This window comes from Ranitomeya variabilis, chromosome 3, assembly GCF_051348905.1.
Source record: "Ranitomeya variabilis isolate aRanVar5 chromosome 3, aRanVar5.hap1, whole genome shotgun sequence".
NCBI lineage: Eukaryota > Metazoa > Chordata > Amphibia > Anura > Dendrobatidae > Ranitomeya > Ranitomeya variabilis.
The window spans coordinates 344700716-344726128 of NC_135234.1; the positions used below are offsets into that span (position 1 = coordinate 344700716).

General features: G+C 41.4%; 1 long non-coding RNA gene across 2 annotated transcripts in view; it reads right to left on the bottom strand.

Annotated features, from left to right (window-relative positions):
- Positions 1-25413, bottom strand: part of LOC143818223 (uncharacterized) — a 575754-nt gene that overhangs the window by 479205 nt on the left and 71136 nt on the right. For both annotated transcript variants that reach the window (XR_013224394.1, XR_013224395.1), the window contains exon 2: positions 13782-14010. This is a non-coding gene — a long non-coding RNA (uncharacterized LOC143818223). The remainder of the gene's footprint in view (positions 1-13781; positions 14011-25413) is intronic.

Sequence of the window (25413 nt, forward strand, 5' to 3'; positions counted from 1 at the left end):
TGTAACATTTCCACAGCATTTTTTCCACGTGGACATGCTCCAAAAACACAATGGATTACTTAAGCAATGTCAATCAATGACATTCCTGCAGTGTTGTGCACATGATCCGGAAATTTCCATCCTTGTTGGCAGCGTTTCATTTTCCGCAGCATGTCAATTCTTTTTGCGGATTGATCTGCAGCGTTTCTGTACCTATTTACTTCCATTGAGTCAGTCAAATCTGCAGCAAAAAAGCAGATGTAAAAAGGTTTGCGTATTTGCTGTGGATTTACTGCAGATTTGCTGCCAAAAACGCAAATTGTCAAATGCAAATGATGTCAGAAGGAGGAAGAGTGTGTGGGTGGAGAATATGTGTGAGCAGAGAATATGTGTGAGCGGGGAATATGTGTGAGTGGAGAATATGTGTGAGTGGAGAATATGTGTGAGTGGAGAATATGTGTGTGTCTGTGTGTGTGGGGCGGAGAATATGTGCGTGTTTCTGTGTGTGGGTGGAGAATATGTGTGTGTCTGTGTGTGTACACAGGCTTTGTCTGATGGCACTACTACTCCCATCCCGCTACGACTTTTGTCTCATATAACAGAGGCAGCATGAGCCGATAATGGGAAAATAGTCTCATCAGCCTGTGTTCAATTGTAATCAAAACATTTACATAATTGCACACATATTCACATACTCGCTGAACACCTAATCCCCGATGCCCGCGTCTCCTGAAATAATCAAATATAATAAACTAACATATACTCTCTATCCACCGTAGTTAGTGTTGAGCATTCCGATACCGCAAGTATCGGGTATTGGCCGATATTTGCTGTATCGGAATTCCGATACCGAGATCCGATACTTTTGGGATATCGGGAATTGGTATCGGGATCGATATTAATGTGTAAAATAAAGAATAAAAATAAAAAATATTGATATACTCACCTCTCCGACGCAGCCTGGACCTTACCGATGTAACTGCCAGCTTCCGTTCCTAAGAATGAGCGCTTGAAAGTCCTTAGATGATGTCGCGGCCTGTGATTGGTCGCGTGAGCGGTCACGTGACCGCTCCGCGACCAATCACAGGCCGCGACGTCATCTAAGGACTTTCAAGCGCTCATTCTTATGAACGGAGGCTGGCGGTTACAACCAGGGCGAGTCAGAGGGTGAGTATATCAATATTTTTTATTTTTATTCTTTATTTTACACATTAATATGGATCCCAGGGCCTGAAGGGGAGTTTCCTCTCCTTCAGACCCTGGGAACCATCAGGATACCTTCCGATACTTGGTGTCCCATTGACTTGTATTGGTATCGGGTATCGGTATCGGCGATATCCGATACTTTTCGGGAATCGGCCGATACTATCCGATACCGATACTTTCAAGTATTGGACGGTATCGCTCAACACTAACCGTAGTCTATTTAATACTGAGTGACCCACGTCGATCTCACCCAGCCGCCGGCGACACATTGAGAGAAGGTAATCGCTCCCACAGTGTATCACTGAGCCGCCATGAGAGTTCACCGGAGTTCATCAGCTGATCAGCTCCAGTGCTCTCATTTACGGCACCTCTGCGTCGGAAAGTTCTCACACAGCGGTGCCGTAAGTGAAAGCACCGGAGTTGATGAACTCCGATGAATTCTCATGGCGGGGATACACTGCGGGAGCATTTTTCTCCTGTCAGAGTATCGCCAGAGGCTAGGTGGAGCAGTCACATCTCCAGATGTTCTACACATGAGATCGCCATGGGACACTCGGTATTAAATGGACTACATCAGATAGGATAGTATTATATGTTAGTTTATTATTTTTTTGATTGTTTGCAGGAGACGAGAGCGTCAGGGATTAGGTGTTCAGTAAGTATGGTAAATTTGGATTGAATAAAGGAGTCTGTGTCATTATTTCAAATAAAGGACTTTATTTACCATGTAACTTTAGGATTAGTAATGGATAGGTGTCTTATAGACGACTCTCCATTGCTAAGCCATTGGCTTGATGTCACCTAACAATACAAAGGTGACATCAACCCCACAAATATAAACCCGACTTGCCACCACTACAGGGCAAGTAGGAAGAGCGAGGCCAAGTGCCAGAATTGGCTCATCTATAAGATGCGCCATTTCTTGGGTGGCTGAGAGCTGATGTTTTTAGCCTGGAGGGATTCCAATATCCATGGCACTTTCTCAGGCTATTAATATCAGCCCGCAGCTGTTTGCCTAGCCTTTGCTGGTTCGATTTTATAGGGGGACCCCATGTTTTTTTTTTATGGGGTTCCCCAGTAAACTAGCCAGTAAAGGCTAAGCAAACAGCTGTGAGCTGATATTAATTTCCTGGGAATCTTTGGCTATTGGCTCCTTCCCAGAAAATTAACATCTGCCCTCAGCCGTCGGCTTTTCCACTGCTGGTTATTAAAATTATGCGGGAGCCATGCAATTTCTACAAATTTTTTTTTTTTTTTAAATAAACAGATATTGCATTTCATGCAGATTTCTGACAGTTGCTTTTTTGTTACAGCATATGTAGGTTAATTATGTTAATGTTCCTACATAGGCTGGTGTGTGTGTGTCTTTATTTAATATTAATGAGGGTATGTGGCTGAAGAGATTGAACAAGGAAATGACATCACAATTCTTTATTTTTTTTTTCATAATATATTTATTTAGCTCTATGGATTTACAAAAACGCATGAAAATCCACGTGAAAAACAGCATAAAAAACGCATAAGAACCACACGGAATTTCCACTGCGTTTTCTGCCAAGAGATGCAGAAACCCACAAGCAAATCCGCAACATGTGCATATGGCCTTACAAGGTGGAAATTCTCTCGAATACTGTAATAATGTCGTGAGAAATTACTATTTGGGCACATACCTAAAGGCCTGGAAGGAAGAAGTGCCATTTGTTTTTCAGAGCACAAATTTAGATGGAATAGATTGCGGACACCGTGTCCCATTTGTACGGCCTCTAAGTTGCCAAAACAACAGAAACAGCAATGACACCCTACATTTGATCCCATTTTGGAAGCTACACCATGTGATGAATTCATCTTGAGGTGTAGTGAGCTTTTTAATCCCAGAGGCAGTTCACAGAATTTTAAAACATTGGGCTATAAAATTGTTCAAATAAATTGTTACTTTAATCTTAACATTTTCCTATTCACTTTGAGTTATGGGTTATGTAGATGTAAAGATGGTAGACCTAAGTAAGGGCTTGATTTTTGTAGGATGAGATGAAGTTTTAATTGGTATCATTTTGGGGTAATTAACATTTTTTTTCTTATAAGGCCTGGTTTACATCTATATTGTTCTATATGTGGAACACTTATGTTGGGGTCTCCATCTAAATCTGTGAAAAACATGAGTCAGACATTGTCATTTCTATTGACAGAGTTATCTAGGGGTTAAATAGCCAAGGTCAGTACTGGCACTGACCTTGGCTGTTGCATCTGTAACTGTCAGTTAAGCCAAGCTTCCACTCTGTTCATGCCCAATATGTTAATTTGCATGAAGGCTTCCCAAATAAGACATACTACACTGTGTGCAGAATTATTAGGCAAGTTGTATTTTGGTCACATGATACTTTTTATACATGTTGTCTTACTCCAAGCTGTTCAGCCTTGAGAGCCAACTACCAATTAAGTAAATCAGGTGATATGCATCTCTGTAATGAGGAGGGGTGTTGTCTAATGACATCAAAACCCTATATAAGGTGTGCATAATTATTAGACAACTTTCCTTTGGCAAAATAGGTCAGAAGAGAGATTTGACGGGCTCTGAAAAGTCCAAAATTGTGAGATGTCTTGCAGAGGGATGCAGCAGTCTTGAAATTGCCAAACTTTTGAAGCGTGATCACCGAACAATCAAGCGTTTCATGGCAAATAGCCAACAGGGTCACAAGAAGTGTGTTGGGCAAAAAAGGCGCAAAATAACTGCCCATTAATTGAGGAAAATCAAGCCCGAAGCTGCCAAGATGCCATTTGCCACCAGTTTTGCCATATTTCAGAGCTAAAACAGGCAGAAATGCTTACCTGTCTAAATGGGCCTCAATACAATTCACAGACAGGGTGCAGCGGAACCAAATAAAATGGCAAATGCACAGGTGCAATACCTAATGAAACAGCCAGCCTTCAATCAGGGTTTGGCCGTGTGGTACACCAATGCACTGAGATACATACTCTGTATGTGGCGTGTTCACACAGGGAATGCAGAGCATCTGGTTCTCAGCCTATTAATGACGCCCTATGGCGGGCTGCCCAGTGCTAACTATAATGCATCCTGTGTGAACAGAGGCCACAGTGTACAGAACCATTTGGGCCCAACTGCACCCTGCAAAAAATATACGTGCAAAACAAAACATATAAATATATGTAAGGTATTGGTTGATATTCTGGCCATAATATGTAAGTCGGCAACCCGGGTTGCCGTTTTTTTTCCCGTTATTTTCTTTATGTTCATTATTCAACATCGGCCTATCTATGGATATATCTATCTATAGATATATCTATAGATACATAGATGTTTCTATCCATAGATCTATCTGGCTATTTTAACACATCAGGTTTTTGCCGTCAGGTACAATCCGGCGAGTTTTGAAAAAAAAGATCTGTTTAGTTTTGAAAAAAAAGATCTGTTTTTTTTTCTGCTGGATCAGTTTTTAATCATAGAGTTGTATTAGCGCTGGATTGCGCCTGATGGCCACAAGTTTCATCCGTTTTTTGCCGGATCCGTCAAAAAAGCTGTTTCCGCCAGACGGAAAACACATACAGAGAAACGTTTTTTCTGTCTGGTGAAAAAACGCACAGCGACGGTTCCGCTGAAAAACTTATGAAACTGTGATGTTAAATGATAAATCCGGCCTCCGATTCCGTTTTTTCATGCATGTTTCCATTCAAAATCATGCACATTTTCCATTCGTTCTATCTTTAAAAAAATAAAAAAAAATCTGTTTTTCCAAAAATTTGCCGGATCCTGCCTGACGGAAACAAACTTATGTGTGAAAGTAGCCTAAGGCTTCTTTCACACTTGCGTCGGTACGGGCCCGTCGCTAAGCGTCGGCGTGATGTACCGACGCATGTTGTGAAAATTATGCACGACGTGGGCAGCGGATGCAGTTTTTCAACGCATCCGCTGCCCATTCTAAAGTCCGGGGAGGAGGGGGCGGAGTTCCGGCCACGCATGCGCGGTAGAAAATGGCGGACGCGATGTTCGAAAAAACGTTCCCTTGAACTTTATTTGTGCTGATGGTCTGCCAAAACACGACGCATCCAGTGCATGACGGAAGCAACGTATGGCCATACATCGTGATCCGTCGGCAATACAAGTCTATGGGAAAAAAACGCATCCTGCGGGCACATTTGCAGGATCCGTTTTTTCCCCAAAACGACAGATTGTGACGTACATCACTCGACGCAAGTGTGAAAGAAGCCAAACTATCCATATATCTATCCACATCTATCCATCTCATTCCTTCTATCTATCTATCTATCTATCTATCTATCTATCTATCTATCTATCTATCTATCTATCTCAGGCTGGCATCACACTTGGCATAGGAAAATACGGTCCGTTTTTTATGGGCAAAATACGCAGAACTGTTCCCAAAACAGTGTTCTGTATGTAATCCATTGGCAAGGTTGGCAATACTTTCATTGGCGGAATTTTTGCACAATACGCTGACAAATGCAGCATGCTGCGATTTTCTACACCCGTAAAATGCATCTGCAAAATATACGGCAGATAGGAGCTGCCCCATAGAGAATTATTGGTCAGTGTGCAATGCGTTGTTTTTGCACCTCTCCATAAAACTCTCTAGTGTGACGCCGGCCTCGTTCCTTCTATCTATTTATCTATCTTATTCCTTCTATCTGTCTATCTGTTTGTCTATCTGTGTGTAATGGAGTGTGGGTTGGACAAATGTAAAAGAGGTTGGACAAGAAATGACATCACAAATCTTTTTTTTTTTTTTGGTCAATAACAGATCTTTATTCAGCTTTCAAAAACGCATACAAATCCGCATGGAAAAAACGCATCGAAAACCACAGCAAAAACACAACAAAACCGCACCTGCATTTTCTGGCAAGAGAGGGAAAATTCTGCAGCAGAAATTCCTAAGGCAAATCCGCAATGTGTGCACATACCCTAATATTGGTTCACCTGGTGAAAATAAACAAGTTAGATGGGAATATATTTGGTTTTTATTAAGTTGCCTAATAATTCTGCACAGTAATTGTTACCTGCACAAACAGATATCCTCCTAAGATAGCCAAATCTAAAAAAAACCCACTCCAACTTCCAAAAATATTAAGCTTTGATATTTATGAGTCTTTTGGGTTCATTGAGAACTTAGTTGTTGATCAATAATAAAAATAATCCTCTAAAATACAACATGTCTAATAATTCTGCACACAGTGTATTACATCATCGAGGAGACCAAGGTGGTTTTTAGTTCTATGTCTTAGAAAGGGTTCATAAAGCTACTGTAACTGGGGTGGAGACAGAAGATATCCTCAATAGAAAAACATGGTGGATTCTAATGTTGCTTATTAAAGAGATTTAATTCTTTGTTAAAAGTTTTATTTATTTTGTCTTTCATATTTACCATATCCTGAGCAAGTTTACATACTGTACTTTGCAATGTTTTAATATTACCCAAGACAAAAGATATCACTGCCTGGCAATTTATGATCTACTAGATGTTTCCAGCCAGCTAACGCTCAGCACGCTCATTGCTGTCTAATTAACGCTGCTGGTGATTAAACAAAAGTAAATAATGACAACATTCAATAGCGCTTACGCAGGTGGTAAATTAACTTAAAATGAAGTTAATAACAATAGTGTGGTGATGTGTTGGGGGTGGGATTATCTGTGGTAATGGGGTGTGGGGGCGGGATTATGTGTGGTGATATGGTGGGGGGCGGGATTATGTGTGGTAATGGGGTGGGGGCGGGACTATGTGTGGTGATGTGGTGGGGGGCGGGATTATGTGTGGTGATGTGGGGGGGCGGGATTATGTGTGGTAATGTGGTGGAGGGGTGGGATTATGTGTGTGTGGTGGGAGTCCTGGATTATGTGTGGAGATGTGGTGGGGGTGGGATTATGTGTGGTAATGTGTTGGGGGGGCTGGATTATGTGTGGTAATGTGGTGGGGGATTATCTGTAGTAATGTGGTGGGGGGGCGGGATTATGTGCGGTAATATGGTGGTGGGCGGGATTATGTGTGGTGATGGGCTGGGGGGCAGGATTATGTGTGGTGATGGGGAGGGGGGGTGGAATTATGTGTGGTGATGGGGTGGGGGGTGGTATTATGTGTGGTAATGTGGTGGGGGTGCGGGATTGTGTGCGGTGATGTGGTGGGGGGGCGGGATTATGTCTGGTGATGTGGTGGGGGGAGGGATTATGTGTGGTGATGGGGTGGGGGGAGGGAATATGTGTGGTGATGGGGTGGGGGGGCGGGACTATGTTTGGTGATGGGGTGGGGGGTGGGATTATGTGTGGTGATGGGGTGGGGGGGTGGGATTATGTGTGGTGATGGGGTGGGGGGGTGGGATTTTCTGTGGTGAAGGGGTGGGGGGGCGGTTCTTATCTGTGGTGATGTGGTGGGGCGGGATTATGTGTGGTGATGTGGTGGGGGTGGGATTATGTGTGCTGATGTGGTGGGGGCGCGGGATTATCTGTGGTAATGTGGTGGGGGTGGGATTATGTGTGGTAATGTGGTGGGGGGTGGGATTATGTGTGGTAATGTGGTGGGGGGGCGGGGTTATGTGTGGTAATGTGGTGGGGGCGGGATTATGTGTGGTAATGTGGTGGGGGGCGGGATTATTTGTGGTAATGTGGTGGGGGGCAGGATTATGTGTGGTGATGTGCTGGGGGCGGGATTGTGTGGTGATGTGTTGGGGGGCGGGTTTTGTGTGATGTGTTGAAGGGGCGGGATTATGTGTGGTGATGTTGTGGGGGGGATTATGTGTGGTGATGTGGTGCGGATTGTGTGTGGTAATGTGGGAGGCAGGATTATGTGTGGTAATGTGGTGGGGGGTGGGATTATGTGTGGTAATGTGGTGGGGGCAGGATTATGTGTGGTAATGTGGTGGGGGCGGGATTCTGTGTGATAATGGGGTGGGGGGCAGGATTATGTGTGGTTATGTGGTGGGGGTGGTGCTACTGTGAAGGGGGCGGGATTAGCGAGTAATCACGATGCCTCTTATATAGATTTGTATCAGGTTTTGTATTTTTGTGGTATATTACATTGAATGCATATCCTTTGTATACATTGCCTTTATTAGTATGCGGATGTATACTTTGTCTACCAGTACTTAATTATTGATGATCTTGTACTTATACATAGTTACCATCTATCGACTTGTTATGTGACTGCTTATGCATTACTAATATTCATAACTATGTTTTATTGTATAATATGATATATAGTCTTTAATATAGTGACTAGTCACAGATTAATATATGCTGTATAAGACAAGTTCCAATATAATAATTTGTTATTTCTTTTATATCTGTTATTATTCCACTCTTGTGGCAAAATCCATTCTGCAGTGATATAACCGCAGCACGAATGCGTGCCATGCTCCCGGCTCCCTCGTCAGCTTGCGGCGTCTCTTCGCGCCATGGTGACAGTCATGTGATATGGCGTCGCGTGGTACGTGACTCCGCCGCCGAGGCATCCTGTTACCATGGCACTGCGTGCATCACAGGAAGCGACTGTAATATCGCGGGATTTTACTTGGAGATAATTTACCAACGGTATGTTCGGCTTGACACCTGCTGTACATTTAGCTATTAGTGCATTAAGCACTGATTGGTGCTTGGGGCTTTTTATTCCTGCACTTCCCCTTCCTTTGTTACCCCTTGAAAAAGGCCACACCGCCGAAACGAGCGTCGGGGAGGACCCTCACAGAGATTCCCGGCTTTATTGGTAATGATAGCAGCCATTGTAGCTGCTTTTTTGTGGTTTATACTATGTCTGCTGGGTTATTAATGCAATAGGCCATATGGGCAAATGTGCAATAGATGCTAATATATGCCATGACTATTTAAAATCACTTGACCTATGCTGCTAACATAATTTCTTTTCTGTGGGCATCCTATTCTTGACATGTGCGAGTGGGTGTACCCACCTCTCTTTCCTTTTGTCATCTGCATCTGGTCACTTTAATAAAATTAATGTTTATTATGCAAATTATATTGGAAGTTCTCTGTCGTTGTTTTTCCTTCGTTATATTTTGTCCTTGTGACAACGTTTCCAGTTATGTCCATAAATATCGCAGTATATTTATATTAGATTCAATATTACAACTACTGTGATGTTTCTTTTCATGAGGTGTTTTGAATTAATGTTTTAATATTGTATACATTATTATATTGTGTTTGTTTACTGCTCAGGTGATTATGGAAAAAAATACATATGACTCCTTCCTATTTGGTGCTATACATGATTTGGAGTAACAAACGAATAAACCAAGTTGGTGTTTTTCCTCTATGAATTGTTTGCCAAATGGAAGATATGTATCTCCATGTAATATGTATATGAAGATATGTATCTCTGTAATATGAAGATATGTATCTCCATGTAATATGTATATGAAGATATGTATCTCTGTAATATGAAGATATGTATCTCCATGTAATATGTATATGAAGATATGTATCTCTGTAATATGAAGATATGTATCTCCATGTATTGAAGGTTGAATAAGATTTTATTATGTTCTGGTTCTGGCTATGTACTTTTTCTATTTATTGAGGACTGGAACCATGTGGACTAATTTAACCCCTTCATGACCGTGGGATTTTTCGTTTTTCCATTTTCGTTTTTCACTCCCCTCTTTCCCAGAGCCATAACTTTTTTATTTTTCCGTCAATTTGGCCATATGAGGGCTTATTTTTTGTGGGACGAGTTGTACTTTTGAATGACACCATTGGTTTTACCATGGCATGTACTAGAAAACGGGAAAAAAATTCCAAGTGCGGTGAAATTGCAAAAAAAGTGCAATCCCACACTTGTTTTTTGTTTGTTTTTTTTGCTAGGTTCACTAAATGATAAAACTGACCTGCCATTATGATTCTCCAGGTCAGTACGAGTTCATAGACACCTCACATGTCTAGGTTATGTTTTACCTAAGAGGTGAAAAAAAATTCCAAACTTTGCAAAAAAATAAATAAATAAAATTGTGCCATTTTCCGATACCCATAGCGTCTCCATTTTTCGTGATCTGGGGTCGGGTCAGGGCTTATTTTTTGCGTGCCGAGCTGGCGTTTTTAATAATAGCATTTTGGTGCAGATAGGTTCTTTTGATCGCCCGTTATTGCATTTTAATGCAATGTCGTGGCGACAAAAAAAACGTAATTCTGGCGTTTCGATTTTTTTTCTCGTTACGCCGTTTTGCGATCAGGTTAATGCTTTTTTTTTATTGATAGATAGGGCGATTCTGAACGCGGCGATACCAAATATGTGTAGATTTGATATTTTTTTTATTGATTTATTTTGATTGGGGCGAAAGGGGGGTGATTTAAACTTTTATATTTTTTTTATTTTTTTCACATTTTTTTTAACTTTTTTTTTAACTTTTGCCATGCTTCTATAGCCTCCATGGGAGGCTAGAAGCAGGCACAGCCCGATCGGCTCTGCTGCATAACAGCGATCATCAGATCGCTGTTATGTAGCTAAAATGCAGGTGTGCTGTGAGCGCCGACCACAGGGGGGCGCTCACAGCCACCGGCGATCAGTAACCATAGAAGTCTATGTGACGGGGGTCGGCGATGCGCTCATTTCCGGCCGCCCGGCCGGATGTGGTAGTTAAATGCCGCTGTCTGCGTTTGACAGCGGCATTTAACTAGTTAATAGCGGCGGGTGATCGCGATTTCACCCGCCGCTATTGCGCGCACATGTCAGCTGTAAAAAACAGCTGACATGTCGCGACTTTGATGTGCGCTCACCGCCGGAGCGCACATCAAAGCAGGGGACCCGACATCGGACGGTATAGTACGTCCGATGTCGGGAAGGGGTTAAGATACAATTGTGCTCAAAAGTTTACATACCCCAGCAGAATTTTTGCTTTCTTGGCCTTTTTTCAGAGAATACAGTATGAATGATAAAACAAACACTTTCTCTCCATTCATGGTTAGTTGCTGGGTGAAGCCATTTATTGTCAAACTACTGGGTTTTATCTTTTTAAATCATAATGACAACCCAAAACATCCAAATGACCCTGATCAAAAGTTTACATACCCCATTTCTTAATACCATGTATTGCACATTCTAACATCAATGACAATTAAATCTTTTGTGATAGTTGCGGATGAGGTTCTTTTTTTTCTGTTGGTATTGCTACCCACTGTTCTTGGCAGAAAGCCTCCAGTTCCTGCAAATTCCTGGGCTGTCTAGCTTGAACTGCGAGCTTGGAATCTCCTGAGTGGCTCAATGATATTAATGTCAGGAGACTGTGATGGCCAATCCATAACCTTCACTTTGTTCTGCTGTAGCCAATGACAGGTCTACTTGGCCCTGTGTTTTGGATCATTGTCATATTAAAACGTCTAAGTACGTTCCATGCGCAGCTTCCGGGCTGATAAGTACAAATTTGCCTCCAGAATTTGCTGATAACGTGCTGCATTCATCTTTCCTTCAACTTTGACCGAGTTTCCTGTGCCTTTGTAGCTCACACATCCCCAAAACATCAGTGATCCATCTCCGTGCTTTTCGGTAGGAATGGTGTTCCTTTCATCATAGGCCTTGTTGAATGTAGCATTTTGGGGAAAAAGTTCAATTTTGGTCTCATCACTTCAAATTACCTTATTCCAGAAGTTTTGAGGCTTGTCTCTGTTTTTTTTTGCGTATTTTAGGCGAGATACTTTGTGGCATTTTCACAGTAATGGCTTTCTTCTGGTGACTCGACCATGCAGCCCATTTTTTTTCAAGTGCCTCCTTATTGTGCATCTTGAAACAGCCACACCAGTAGTTTTCGGAGAGTCTTGTATTTCAGCTGATGTTATTTGTGGATTTTTCTTTGCATCCCAAACAATTTTCCTGGCAGTTGTGGACGACATTTTTGTTGGTCTGCCAGACCATGGTTTTGTTTTTTCAAAGCCCCTGATTTTCCATTTTTTAGTCAAAGTTTGAACCCTGCTGACTGGCATTATCAATTCCTTGGATATCTTTTTGTATCCCTTTCCTGTTTTATACAGTTCAACTATCTTTTCCCATAGATCCATTGACAATTTTTTTGCTTTCCCCATCACTCACAATCCAGAAACATTAGTGGCTGGATGAAAGATGCAAGAGTCTGTCTGGATCCCAGAAACTCACTCAGCTTTTATGCACATACACTGATTACAAGCAAACAGGTCACATGTGAGGATGTTACCTTTAGTAGCCATTCAAACCCATTTCTGTCAACTTCTGTGTATGTTGTCAGGCCAAAATCACCATGGTATGTAAACTTTTGATCACGGTCATTTGGATGTTTTGGGTTGTCATTATGATTTAAAAAGATAAAACACAGTCGTTTGACAATAAATGGCTTCACCCATCCACTAACCAAGAGTGGAGAAAACGTGTTTGAATTCATATTCTCTGAAAAAATACCAAGAAAGCAAAAATTCTGCCGGGGTATGTAAACTTTTGAGCACATCTGTAGGTGAGCAGACTGTTTTGTTACTATTAAGGCTATGCTTTCACGATGAGTTCTTGGTGAGCTTTTACGCTGCATATTTTTTACAAAAATGCAAGTAACCCAATTTATTTAATGGGTGCAGAAATGGTGCAGAAAATCTGCAACATCAAAAATTCGCCAAAAACTGATAGTGGCATAGGATACTTAGCATACATGTGTGCTAAAGGTTCTGTGCATGTGTATATATAAACTGTAGAGCCTCAAGCCATAGATGTAGTGATCTGACAATATAGAAATGGAAGACCTATCTTGTTCTATAAAGTATGAATCCTGCAGCAGGGATTGCTGCTAAGTTGTCCATGAAGAAGATTGATACATACTTTACTTTTATTATAAGCCTCAGACTGTACAATATTTGTTTACGCTCAGAAAACCGCCCTAAAATCAGTTATATTTGAATGAATAATCAATAGCATATTACATGTAACATAAATGCCAATTCAGATTAATGATGACCATGTTTATTATGCAGTGCAGTTATTTTTTCTATATGCTTTGTGCAGCATTGTGAAAATTTGACCCTTTTGATGTAGGTCTAATAATTTAATGAGCCATATTAATGTCATGAGATAAGCATCATCAACTCCAACATGGCTGACGCAGAAAAACCTTATGGATGGCAGATTTCAGGTTAACTCTTTCATGTTTTGCTTGTTGCTTTCATTTACTGATACAATCTATTAAGGTTCCACAGATAGTTAAATAATTACATTCTCTAATAAAAGAATTCTGAAGCATTATGCTCTGACAACACAGTCTCATGGATTGTAATAGGGCATGACAGAATCTCATCAGCAAAAGTCAATAGTAAAACAAAATGACAAATATAGGAAGAGAATCACTTCCATATAACAACCAGGTCAGCATTCTGAGATGTGTAGTATCAAAAAGGATTCTCCACTGAGCTGCTATTCTCTTCAAACAGATAATCTCATCAATAAATACTTACATTTAAAAACCTTTTTAAATATTTTATATTTTTGGCTGCAATAGTTTATAATATCATTCAGTTTTGTATTAATAGTTATTGTAGTGGTTTATGCAAACATTTTTATTTTACAATCAAAATATTTATATGTGAATATCAAGTTACAGTGCACCTCAACTGTTCTCACCTCACATCAGGAGTTTAACCCCTTCATGACCAGACCTATTTTCATTTTTGTGTTTTCGTTTTTTTGCTCCCCTTCTTCCCTTGCGTCCCTTCTTCTTCTCCGAGGACTGAATTTCCCAGCAGGACAATGCGCACACAGCTAGGTCAATCAAGGTGTGGATGAAGGACCACCACATCAAATCTCTGTCATGGCCAGCTCAATCTCCAGACCTGAACCCCATTGAAAACCTCTGGAATGTAATCAAGAGGAAGATTGATAGTCACAAGCCATCCAACAATGAAGAACTGCTTACATTTTTGCACCAGGAGTGGCATAAAGTCACCCAAAAGCAGTGTGAAAGACTGGTGGAAAGCATGCCAAGATGCATGAAAGCTGTGATTAAAAATCATGGTTATTCCACAAAATATTGATTTCTGAACTCTTCCTGAGCTTAAACATTAGTATTTTGTTTCTTTTTCAAATATCTTTATTAACATTTTGAAAAGTTACAAAACATTGCATTTTTAGTAATTAGTTTTATGAAATACCTCGGGGAAATATGGGGAAGGGAGGGTAGGGGGAAAAGGGGATATAGGGAGGAGACAAGGGTATGTTAAATAACTAGAGAACCTCAGTCCAAAACAAATAATTTGTAAAAATAACAGTTAACGATAACCTGTTCCTATGAAGGAAAAATAAAATACACTAACAAATCCTGGTGAATTTATGCCTGACAAAAGTACTCAGCGAGAACGTATTTCAGGGTTTGGGAAACAAAAGGTTCCATTTCTCCCATTTTATGCTATATTTTGTTAAACTACCGCAAACCTGTATTCTAGGGAGTTATGTAGATGGAGTCTGTTAACAACGTCAGAGAGTCTGGGCACAGTTTGCTTTTTTCAATTAAAGGCAATTAAGTTCTTGACTACTAGTAAGAGGTGTATGATAACAAATCTCAGTGAGGGGTAAATATTATCTAGATCAATAGAGAATAAGGCGGATTAAGGTGTAAGCACAAGATCTCTGCTAAGAATTTTGTTTATGTAGGCAGAAACTTGTTTCCACAGTGGTTTGATCTTGAACACCAATGGAGCTACTGCAACCCTCGACCTACTGTCTCCTTCCCCATAATCCTGTAGATTGTAAGCCCGCAAGGGCAGGGTCCTCTTCCCGCTGTACCAGTCAGTCATTGTTAGTTTTGTTTACTGTAAGTGATATTTGTATTTTGATGTAACCCCTTCTCATGTACAGCACCATGGAATTAATGGTGCTATATAAATAAACAATAATAATAATAATAATCTTTGGGTAACCCCAGAATATATGTAGTAGGTTACCTGGATGCCCACAATCCCTCCAACAAAGAGGAGAATGTTCGGAATTAATTTGTGATAACCTTATGGGGGTGAGATACCACCTTACAAGTAACTTGTAGTAGGACTCGTGGAGAGTTAAAGATATATTGGAAGAGTAGGAGTTCTTTATTGATTTCTCCCATTGGTCCTCAGTTAGTGTTATTCTTAGATCTTTTCCCCAGTGGATCAAGTAAGAATTTTTATTAAATTTGTTATCATTGTTGAAGCGATTATATAAGTATCTTGTACTCCAAAAGATCTTGTGGCCTACATTATTGAGAAGTAGAAGTGTTATTTCTGCCTTTGGTGATTAACTGCGTACAACTTCTTGGACTTGTTCCTTTTAAAAAAAAGTAAGACATAAAATCAGAAGATTGAAGATTAAACTTGCGTTTGAGTTCACTGAAGCTTGTAAAATTGTTGTTGTCATAAATGTCCCTAATTTTTTTTATACCAAATTGGCTCCACCTAACTGGGACTTGAAATTTGTATGTGGAGGCAAGCAGAGACAGCAGAAAATTACCTATTAGGTCTGATCTATTAGCTCCCAGTATGGTTGTTTTTTAACGATCATGAACTTGTCTTTTTTTTGCATTATTTGAGGTTTGCAAGCAATACATTTTTTGTTATTTTGAGAATTTCTCATTTTCAGAAAATAATTACAAAATTTATTGCTTGGAACTTCGGAGACATGTTGTCAGTAGTTTATAGAATAAAAGAACATTTTACCTTTTTTCCACTAAAATGTTCTTTTAGCCCCAATTTTTTTTATTTTCACAAGAGTAACAGGAGAAAATGGACCCCTAAAATTGTTGTGTAATTTCTCCTGAGTATGTCGATAACCCATATGTGGGGGAAAACTACTGTTTGGGCAGACACCATGTCACATTTGGAGAGCTCCTGATAAACAGTATCAACACCTGATTGTCTAATTGTTAGACAGAGACCTGGAGAGGCGTACAAGCCACTGTGTCTTGCACCCACTGTGAAATTTGGTGGAGGATCGGTGATGATCTGGGGATGCTTCAGCAAGGCTGGAATTGGGCAGGTTGTTCTTTGCGAAGGATGTATGAATCAAGCCGCATACAAAGTTATCCTGGAAAAACAGTTGATTCCTTCTGCTCAGGCAATGTTCCCCAACTCTGAGGACTGAATTTTCCAATGGGACAATGCACAACATCACACAGCTAGGTTAATCAAGGTGTGAATGAAGGACCACCACATCAAATCCCTGACATGGCCAGCCCAATCTCCAGACTTGAACCCCATTGAAAACCTCTGGAATGTAATCATGAGGAAGATGGATAGTCATAAGCTATCAAACAAAGAAGAACTGCTTACATTTTTGCACCAAGAGTGGCATAAGGTCACCCAAAAGCAGTGTGAAAGACTGGTGGAAAGCATGCCAAGAAGCATGAAAGCTGTGATTAAAAATCATGGTTATTCCACAAAATATTGATTTCTGAACTCTTCCTGAGCTAAAACATTAGCATTGTTGTTTCTAAACAATTATGAACTTGCTGGGTTTTTTTTGCATTATTTGAGGTCTGCAAGCAATGCATTTTTTTGTTATTTTGACCATTTCTCATTTTCAAAAATAAATGCAAAATTTATTGCTTGGAACTTCGGAGACATGTTGTCAGTAGTTTATAGAATAAAAGAACAATTTACATTTTTACTCAAAAATATAAATCTGAAAAACTGAAAATTTTGCAGTGGTCTCTTAATTTTTGCCATAGCTGTAAAAGATAGATAGATAGATTAAAAGCCAGCAAATCATCCGTGCACATTGTAATCACAGAGTGACAAGTTAGAGTAGAAAAGATAGAATAGATATATACACAAAGAATAGTTGTGTATTCAGTGCCTTGCGAAAGTATTCGGCTCCTGGAACTTTTCAACCTTTTCCCATATATCATGCTTCAAACATAAAGATACCAAATGTAAATTTTTGGTGAAGAATCAACAGCAAGTGGAACACAGTTGTGTAGTTGAATGAAATTTATTGGTTATTTTAAATTTTTGTGGAAATTCAAAAACTGAAAAGTGGTGCGTGCAATATTATTCGGCCACTTTATTTTAAGTGCAGGAAACTCACTCCAGAAGTTCATTGTGGATCTCTGAATGATCCAATGTTGTCCTAAATGACTAATGATGATAAATATAATCCACCTGTGTGTAATCAAGTCTCCGTATAAATGCACCTGCTCTGTGATAGTCTCAGGGTTCTGTTTGAAGAACACAGAGCATCATGAAGACCAAGGAACACAACAGGCAGGTCCATGATACTGTGGTGGAGAAGTTTAAAGCTGGATTTGGATACAAAATGATTTCCAAAATTTTAAACATCCCAAGGAGCACTGTGCAAGTGATCATATTGAAATGGAAGGAGAATCATACCCCTGCAAATCTACCAAGACCCGGACATCCCTCTAAATTTCATCTCAAACAAGGAGACAACTGATCAGAGATGCAGCCAAGAGGCCCATGATCTCTCAGGATGAACTGCAGAGATCTACAGCTGAGGTGGGACAGTCTGTCCATAGGACAACAATCAGTCAAACACTGAACAAATCTGGCCTTTATGGAAGAGTGGCAAGAAGAAAGCCATTTCTCAAAAATATCCATAAAATGTTGTTTAAACTTTGCAACAAGCCACCTGGGAGACACACCAAACATGTGGAAGAATGTGTTTTGGTCAGATGAAACCAAAATTGAACTTTTTGGCAACAATGTCAAATGATCTGTTTGGCGTAAAGGCAATACAGCTCATCACCCTGAACACACCATCCCCACTGTCAAACATGGTGGTGGCAGCATCGTGGTTTGGGCCTGCTTTTCTTCAGCAGGGACAGGGAAGATGGTTAAAATTGATGGGAAGATGGATGGAGCCAAATACAGGATCATTCTTGAAGAAAACCTCTTGGAGTCTGCAAAAGACCTGAGACTGGGACGGAGATTTGTCTTCCAACAAGACAATGATCCCAATCATAAAGCTAAATGTACAATAGAATGGTTCAATGGCACAAATAAACATATCCAGGTGTCAAAATGGCCAAGTCAAAGTCCAGACCTCAATCCAATCGAGAATCTGTGGAAAGAGCTGAAAACTGCTGTTCACAAACGATCTCCATCAAACCTCACTGAGGTTGAGCTGTTTGCCAAGGAAGAATGGGCAAGAATTTCAGTCTCTCGATGTACAAAACTGATAGAGACACACCCCAGCGACTTGCAGCTGTAATCGCAGCAAAAGGTAGCGCAACAAAGTATTAAGTTAGAGGGGCCAAATAATATTGAACGCCCCACTTTTCAGTTTTTGATTTTCTGCAAAAATTTAAAATAACCAATATATTTCATTCAACTTCACAATTGTGTTCCACTTGTTGTTGATTCTTCACCAAAAATTTACATCTGGTGTCTTTATTTTTGAAGCATGATATGTGGGAAAAGGTTGAAAAGTTCGAGGGGGCCGAATACTTTCGCCAGGCAATATATATATATATATATATATCTCAGTAACACACACATATAACACATATATGTATTTATATTGCATAGAGAGATAGAAGAAAAGCTGGTAATACCGTGTTCTGTAAAGTCACTTCAGGAGCCGAAGAAAGATAGAAGAAATGGATTACATATAGTAACTACAAAAATAATAGGTAGATATATAGCTGTCAGTGACAAATACAATTACTACAGTTTGTGTGAAAATTACTGTACATGTATTTAATTAATAAAAGATTATTTTTTGGAAAAAAAATTGCATGGGCTCCAGTGCAATTTTTGTAACCAGCAGAGGGAAAGCCAATGACTGGGGGCAAATGTTTATAGCTTGGGAAGGGGATAATACCCATGGGGCTTCCCAGGCTATTAAAATCAGCTTACAACTGTATACTTAGCCTTTACTGGCTACTAAAAAGGGAGACCCCCCAAAAAATAATGTGGGGTCCCCCTATAATGAATAACCAGCAAAGGCTATGCAGACAGCTGTGGGCTCATATTATTAGCCTAGAAAGGGGGCATGGATACTTCCTCCCTGGCTAAAAACATCAGCTATCAGCTGCCCCAGAAAAGGGGCATCTCTAAGATGCGCCAATTCTGGCACTTAGCCTCACTCTTCCCACTTGCCCTGTAGCGGTGGCAAGTGGGCTAATAGTTGGGAGGGTTGATGTAACCTTTGTATTGTCTGGTGACATCAAACCCCAATGGTAGTAATTGAGAGGCGTCAATAAGACACCCACTACAAACCCAATAGTCACATTGTAAGAAAACACGGACACCCAGAAAAAAGTCCTTTAATTGAAAGAAAGACACAGACTCCTTTAACCCCTTCCCGACCCATGACGCCTATGTGGCGTCATGGAATGATCGCGTCCCTGCAGATCAGGTGAAGGGGTTAACTCCTATTTTACCCGATCTGCAGGGAGAGGGGGAGTGGTACTTCAGCCCAGGGGGGGGTGGCTTCACCCCCCCGTGGCTACAATCGCTCTGATTGGCTGTTGAAAGTGAAACTGCCAATCAGAGCGATTTGTAATATTTCACCTAAAAAACTGGTGAAATATTACAATCCAGCCATTGCCGATGCTGCAATACCATCGGCCATGGCTGGAAAACCTAAAGTGACCCCCCCCCACCCCACCGATCGCCCCCCCCAGTGCTCCGTTATGGGGTCCGGTCCCCTCCGTCCTGTCCTCCGTTCCCCCGTCCTCCTGCCCGCTCCCCCCCTGCTCCTATGTCACCCCCCCGTGCTCCGACGCCCCCCCCGTGCCCCGATCTCCCCCCCCCTTATACTTACCGAGGCTCCCGGTCCCCGTCCGCCTCCATCATGGGCGCCGCCATCTTCCAAAATGGCGGGCGCATGCTCAGTGCGCCCGCCGAATCTGCCGGCCGGCAGATTCATTACAAGTACATTTTGATCGCTGTGGTAGGTTCTATCACAGCGATCAAAATAAAAAAATAATAAATAACCCCCCCCCTTTATCACCCCCATAGGTAGGGACAATAATAAAATAAAGAAAATATTTTTTTTTCTTTTTCCACTAGGGTTAGGGTTAGAACTAGGGTTAGAACTAGGGGTAGGGTTAGGGGTAGGGTTAGGGTTACGGTTAGGGTTAGGGGTAGGGTTATGGCATGTGCACACAGAGCGGATCGGCCGCGGATCCGCAGCGGATCGGCCGCGGATCCGCAGCGGATCGGCCGCGGATCCGCAGCGGATTGGCAACGGATTGGCCGCGGATCCGCAGCGGATTGGCCGCGGATTGGCCGCTGCGAATTCGAAGCAGTTTTCCATCAGGTTTACAGTACCATGTACACCTAAGGAAAACCAAATCCGCTGTGCCCATGGTGCGGAAAATTCCGTGCAGAAACGCTGCATTGTATTTTCCGCAGCATGTCAATTCTTTGTGCGGATTCCGCAGCGTTTTACACCTGTTCCTCAATAGGAATCCGCAGGTGAAATCCGCACAAAAAAACACTGGAAATCTGCTGTAAATCCGCAGGTAAAACGCAGTGCCTTTTACCTGCAGATTTTTCAAAAATCGTGCGGAAAAATCTCACACGAATCCGCAACGTGGGCACATAGCCTTAGGGTTAGGGTTGGAATTAGAGTTAGGGTTTGAAATAGGGTTAAGATTAGGCTTGTGGTTAGGGTTATGGATAGGGTTAGGGGTGTGTTGGGGTTACAGTTGTGGTTAGGGTTGGGATTAGGGTTACGGTTGGGATTAGGGTTAGGATTAGGGTTGGAATTAGGGTTACGGGTGTGTTGCGGTTAGGGTTGTGGTTAGGGGTGTGTTGGGGTTAGGGTTGTGATTAGGGTTATGGCTACAGTTGGGATTAGGATTAGGGGTGTGTTGGGGTTAGTGTTGAAGTTAGAATTGAGGGGTTTCCACTGTTTAGGCACATCAGGGGTCTCCAAACGCAACAAGGCGCCACCATTGATTCCAGCCAATCTTGCGTTCAAAAAGTCAAATGGTGCTCCCGCCCTTCCAAGCCCCGACGTGCGCCCAAACAGTGGTTTACCCCCACATTTGGGGTACCAGCGTACTCAGGACAAACTGGGCAACAACTGTTGGGGTCCAATTTCTCCTGTTACCCTTGCAAAAATAAAAAATTACTTGCTAAAACATAATTTTTGAGGAAAGAACAATTATTTTTTATTTTCACGGCTCTGCGTTATAAACTTCTGTGAAGCACTTGGGGGTTGAAAGTGCTCACCACACATCTAGATAAGTTCCTTCGGGGGTCTAGTTTCCAAAATGGGGTCACTTGTGGGGTGTTTCTACTGTTTAGGCACATCAGGGGCTCTGCAAATGCAATGTGACGCCCGCAGACCATTCCATCAAAGTCTGCATTTCAAATGTCACTACTTCCCTTCCGAGCCCTGACGTGTGCCCAAACAGTGGTTTACCCCCACATATGGGGTATCAGCGTACTCACAACCAACTGGGCAACAAATATTGGGGTCCAAATTCTCCTGTTACCCTTGTGAAAATAAAAAATTGCTTGCTAAAACATCTTTTTTGAGGAAAGAAAAATGATTTTTTATTTTCACGGCTCTGCGTTGTAAACTTCTGTGAAGCACTTGGGGGTTGAATGTGCTCATCACACATCTAGATAAGTTCCTTGGGGGGTCTAGTTTCCAAAATGGGGTCACTTGTGGGGGGTTTCTACTGTTTAGGCATATCAGGGGCTCTGCAAACGTAACATGATGCCCGCAGACCATTCCATCAAAGTCTGCATTCCAAAACGTCACTACTTCCCTTCCGAGCCCCGGCATGTGCCCAAACAGTGGTTTACCCCCACATATGGGGTATCAGCGTACTCAGGAGAAACTGGACAACAACTTTTGGGGTCCAATTTCTCCTGTTACTCTTGCAAAAATAAAAAATTCTGGGCTAAAAAAATATTTTTGAGGAAAGGAAACACATTTATTATTTTCACGGCTCTGCGTTATAAACTTCTGTGAAGCACTTGGGGGTTCAAAGTGCTCACCACACATCTAGATAAGTTCCCTTGGGGGTCTAATTTCCAAAATGGAGTCACTTGTGGGGAGTTCCTACTGTTTAGGCACATCAGGGACTCTGCAAACGCAACCTGATGCCCGCAGAGCATTCCATCAAAGTCTGCATTTCAAAACGTCACTACTTCCCTTCCGAACCCCGACGTGTGCCAAAACAGTGGTTTACCCCCACATATGGGGTATCAGCGTACTCAGGAGAAACTGGACAACAACTTTTGGGGTCCAATTTCTCCTGTTACCCTTGGGAAAGTAAAAAATTGTGGGCTAAAAAATCATTTTTGAGAAAAGAAAAATTATTTTTTATTTTCATGGCTCTGCGTTATAAACTTCTGTGAAGCACTTGGGGGTTCAAAGTGCTCACCACACATCTAGATTAGTTCCTTGGGAGGTCTGGTTTCCAAAATGGGGTCACTTGTGCGGGAGCTCCAATGTTTAGGCACACAGGGGCTCTCCAAACGCGACATGGTGTCCGCTAATGATTGGAGCTAATTTTCCATTCAAAAAGCCAAATGGCGTGCCTTCCCTTTCGAGCCCTGCCGTGCGCCCAAACAGTGGTTTACCCCCACATATGGGGTATCATCGTACTCAGGACAAACTGGACAACAACATTTGGGGTCCAATTTCTCCTATTACCCTTGGGAAAATAAAAAATTCTGGGCTAAAAATCATTTTTGAGGAAAGAAAAATTATTTTTTTATTTTCACGGCTCTGCGTTATAAACTTCTGTGAAGCACCTGGGGGTTATAAGTGCTCACTATGCATCTAGATAAGTTCCTTGGGGGGTCTAGTTTCCAAAATGGGGTCACTTGTAGGGGGGCTCCAATGTTTAGGCACACAGGGGCTCTCCAAACGCGACATGGTGTCCGCTAACGATTGGAGCTAATTTTCCATTCAAAAAGTCAAATGGCACGCCTCCCCTTTCCGAGCCTTGCCGTGCACCCAAACAGTGGTTTACCCCCACATATGAGGTATCGGCATACTGAGGAGAAATTACCCAACAAATTTTAGGATCCATTTTATCCTGTTGCCCATGTGAAAATGAAAGAATTGAGGCTAAAAGAAATTTTGTGTGAAAAAAAAGTACTTTTTCATTTTTGCGGATCAATTTGTGAAGCACCTGGGGGTTTAAAGTGCTCACTATGCCTCTAGATAAGTTCCTTGGGGGGTCTAGTTTCCAAAATGTGGTCACTTGTGGGGGAGCTCCAATGTTTAGGCACACGGGGGCTCTCCAAACGCGACATGGTGTCCGCTAAAGATTGGAGCCAATTTTTCATTCAAAAAGTCAAATGGCGCTCCTTCCCTTCCGAGCCCTGCCGTGCGCCCAAACAGTGGTTTACCCCCACATATGAGGTATCAGCGTACTCAGGACAAATTGGACAACAACGTCCGTGGTCCAGTTTCTCCTTTTACCCTTGGGAAAATAAAAAATTGTTGCTAAAAGATCATTTTTGTGACTAAAAAGTTAAATGTTCATTTTTTCCTTCCATGTTGCTTCTGCTGCTGTGAAACACCTGAAGGGTTAATAAACTTCTTGAATGTGGTTTTGAGCACCTTGAGGGGTGCAGTTTTTAGAATGGTGTCACTTTTGGGTATTTTCAGCCATATAGAACCCTCAAACTGACTTCAAATGTGAGGTGGTCCCTAAAAAAAATGGTTTTGTAAATTTTGTTGTAAAAATGAGAAATCACTGGTCAAATTTTAACCCTTATAACTTCCTAGCAAAAAAAAAATTTGTTTCCAAAATTGTGCTGATGTAAAGTAGACATGTGGGAAATGTTATTTATTAACTATTTTGTGTCACATAACTCTCTGGTTTAACAGAATAAAAATTCAAAATGTGAAAATTGCGAAATTTTCAAAATTTTTGCCAAATTTCCGTTTTTTTCACAAATAAACTCAGAAATTATCGACCTAAATTTACCACTAACATGAAGCCCAATATGTCACGAAAAAACAATCTCAGAATCGCTAGGATCCGTTGAAGCGTTCCTGAGATATTACCTCATAAAGGGACACTGGTCAGAATTGCAAAAAACGGCAAGGTCATGAAGGGGTTAATAATCTCAATTAAACTTCACTTATGACCTCGCCTAATTCCACCAAAGCCCTCAATCTCCTGTAATAAAACAAAAATAAAAAAACAACAACATACCATACCTGTCAGTCCTGTTCCACGCTGTAATCCATGTCTGGGGGAGACTGGCGGTGCCAAGATGTGACCGTCCAAGCTGAGAACAACTTGTGAATGAGATGCTGTGAGCACAGCCTCAATGACGTCACTAAGGCTGCGCTCCCAGCTGGGCTGAATTGCGGTTACCTCTGGACCATGGGAAAAGTCAGTGATGAGGTCACCGCAGTTCAAGCTCAGTGTCTTCACAGCAGATCACAGTGAGAATTTTTCACAGTTTGTCAGTGTTGTACCACGCTGACCACATTTTGACAGGAAGCTAGAATGAGATCCAGTCACCTTCTGATCAGTAACACAGCCTTGGCAGACACCACCACATCCACATCCCTTAATAGCACCCTTTCTCATATTGAATGCTTTATGCTTATGAAAAAAAATGTCCTGGCTTTATTTTTGACAAGTACCCTCACAGAGGTATTATGTACAAATTCAATATATCTAGCAATGTGTATATACGAATATATATAGTATATATACATATATATAGCAATTTTTTTTAAGATATCAGCTTTATTACACACAACAGTAGATTCATGAACATTTGAGATAGTCACGTTTGTGTATCTCTGCAGGCTTAGGTCCAGTCGCACAACTGCAAGATAAAAATACGCTATTTATGAAACCAATAGAAAATGCATAGGCTTGTGCAGATTGGTCAATGGCACTCCTGTCTCTTTCCCTTTAGACTGCTTCCAAGTAAAATGGGGCTTTTACATGTTCCTGACAAGGGTTTCAGGCCTGACAGACTGACCACAATGCATACACTGTATTCGCAATTTAATTCTAATGCTTTTGGTGTCTGGTAGAATCCAATTTACTGACAATGATCATACAGCTCCCCCCACTCCTGTATTATTATTATTATTATTATTATTATTATTATTATTATCCTTTATTCACCTTATGGTGGTTTCACCCACTTTGACAGTTGTTCCATTGGGATTTGGTGGCAGACATTAACTATGGAGCTTACAAAATGCAGGTTTCACAGCATCTGCTGGCCCTCTGCAAATTGTCAGCGAGGAACGCATAATGACAAGGTGGTGGTGGTGGTGGGCAAAGCACAAAATTCAAATGGGCATGTTTTAG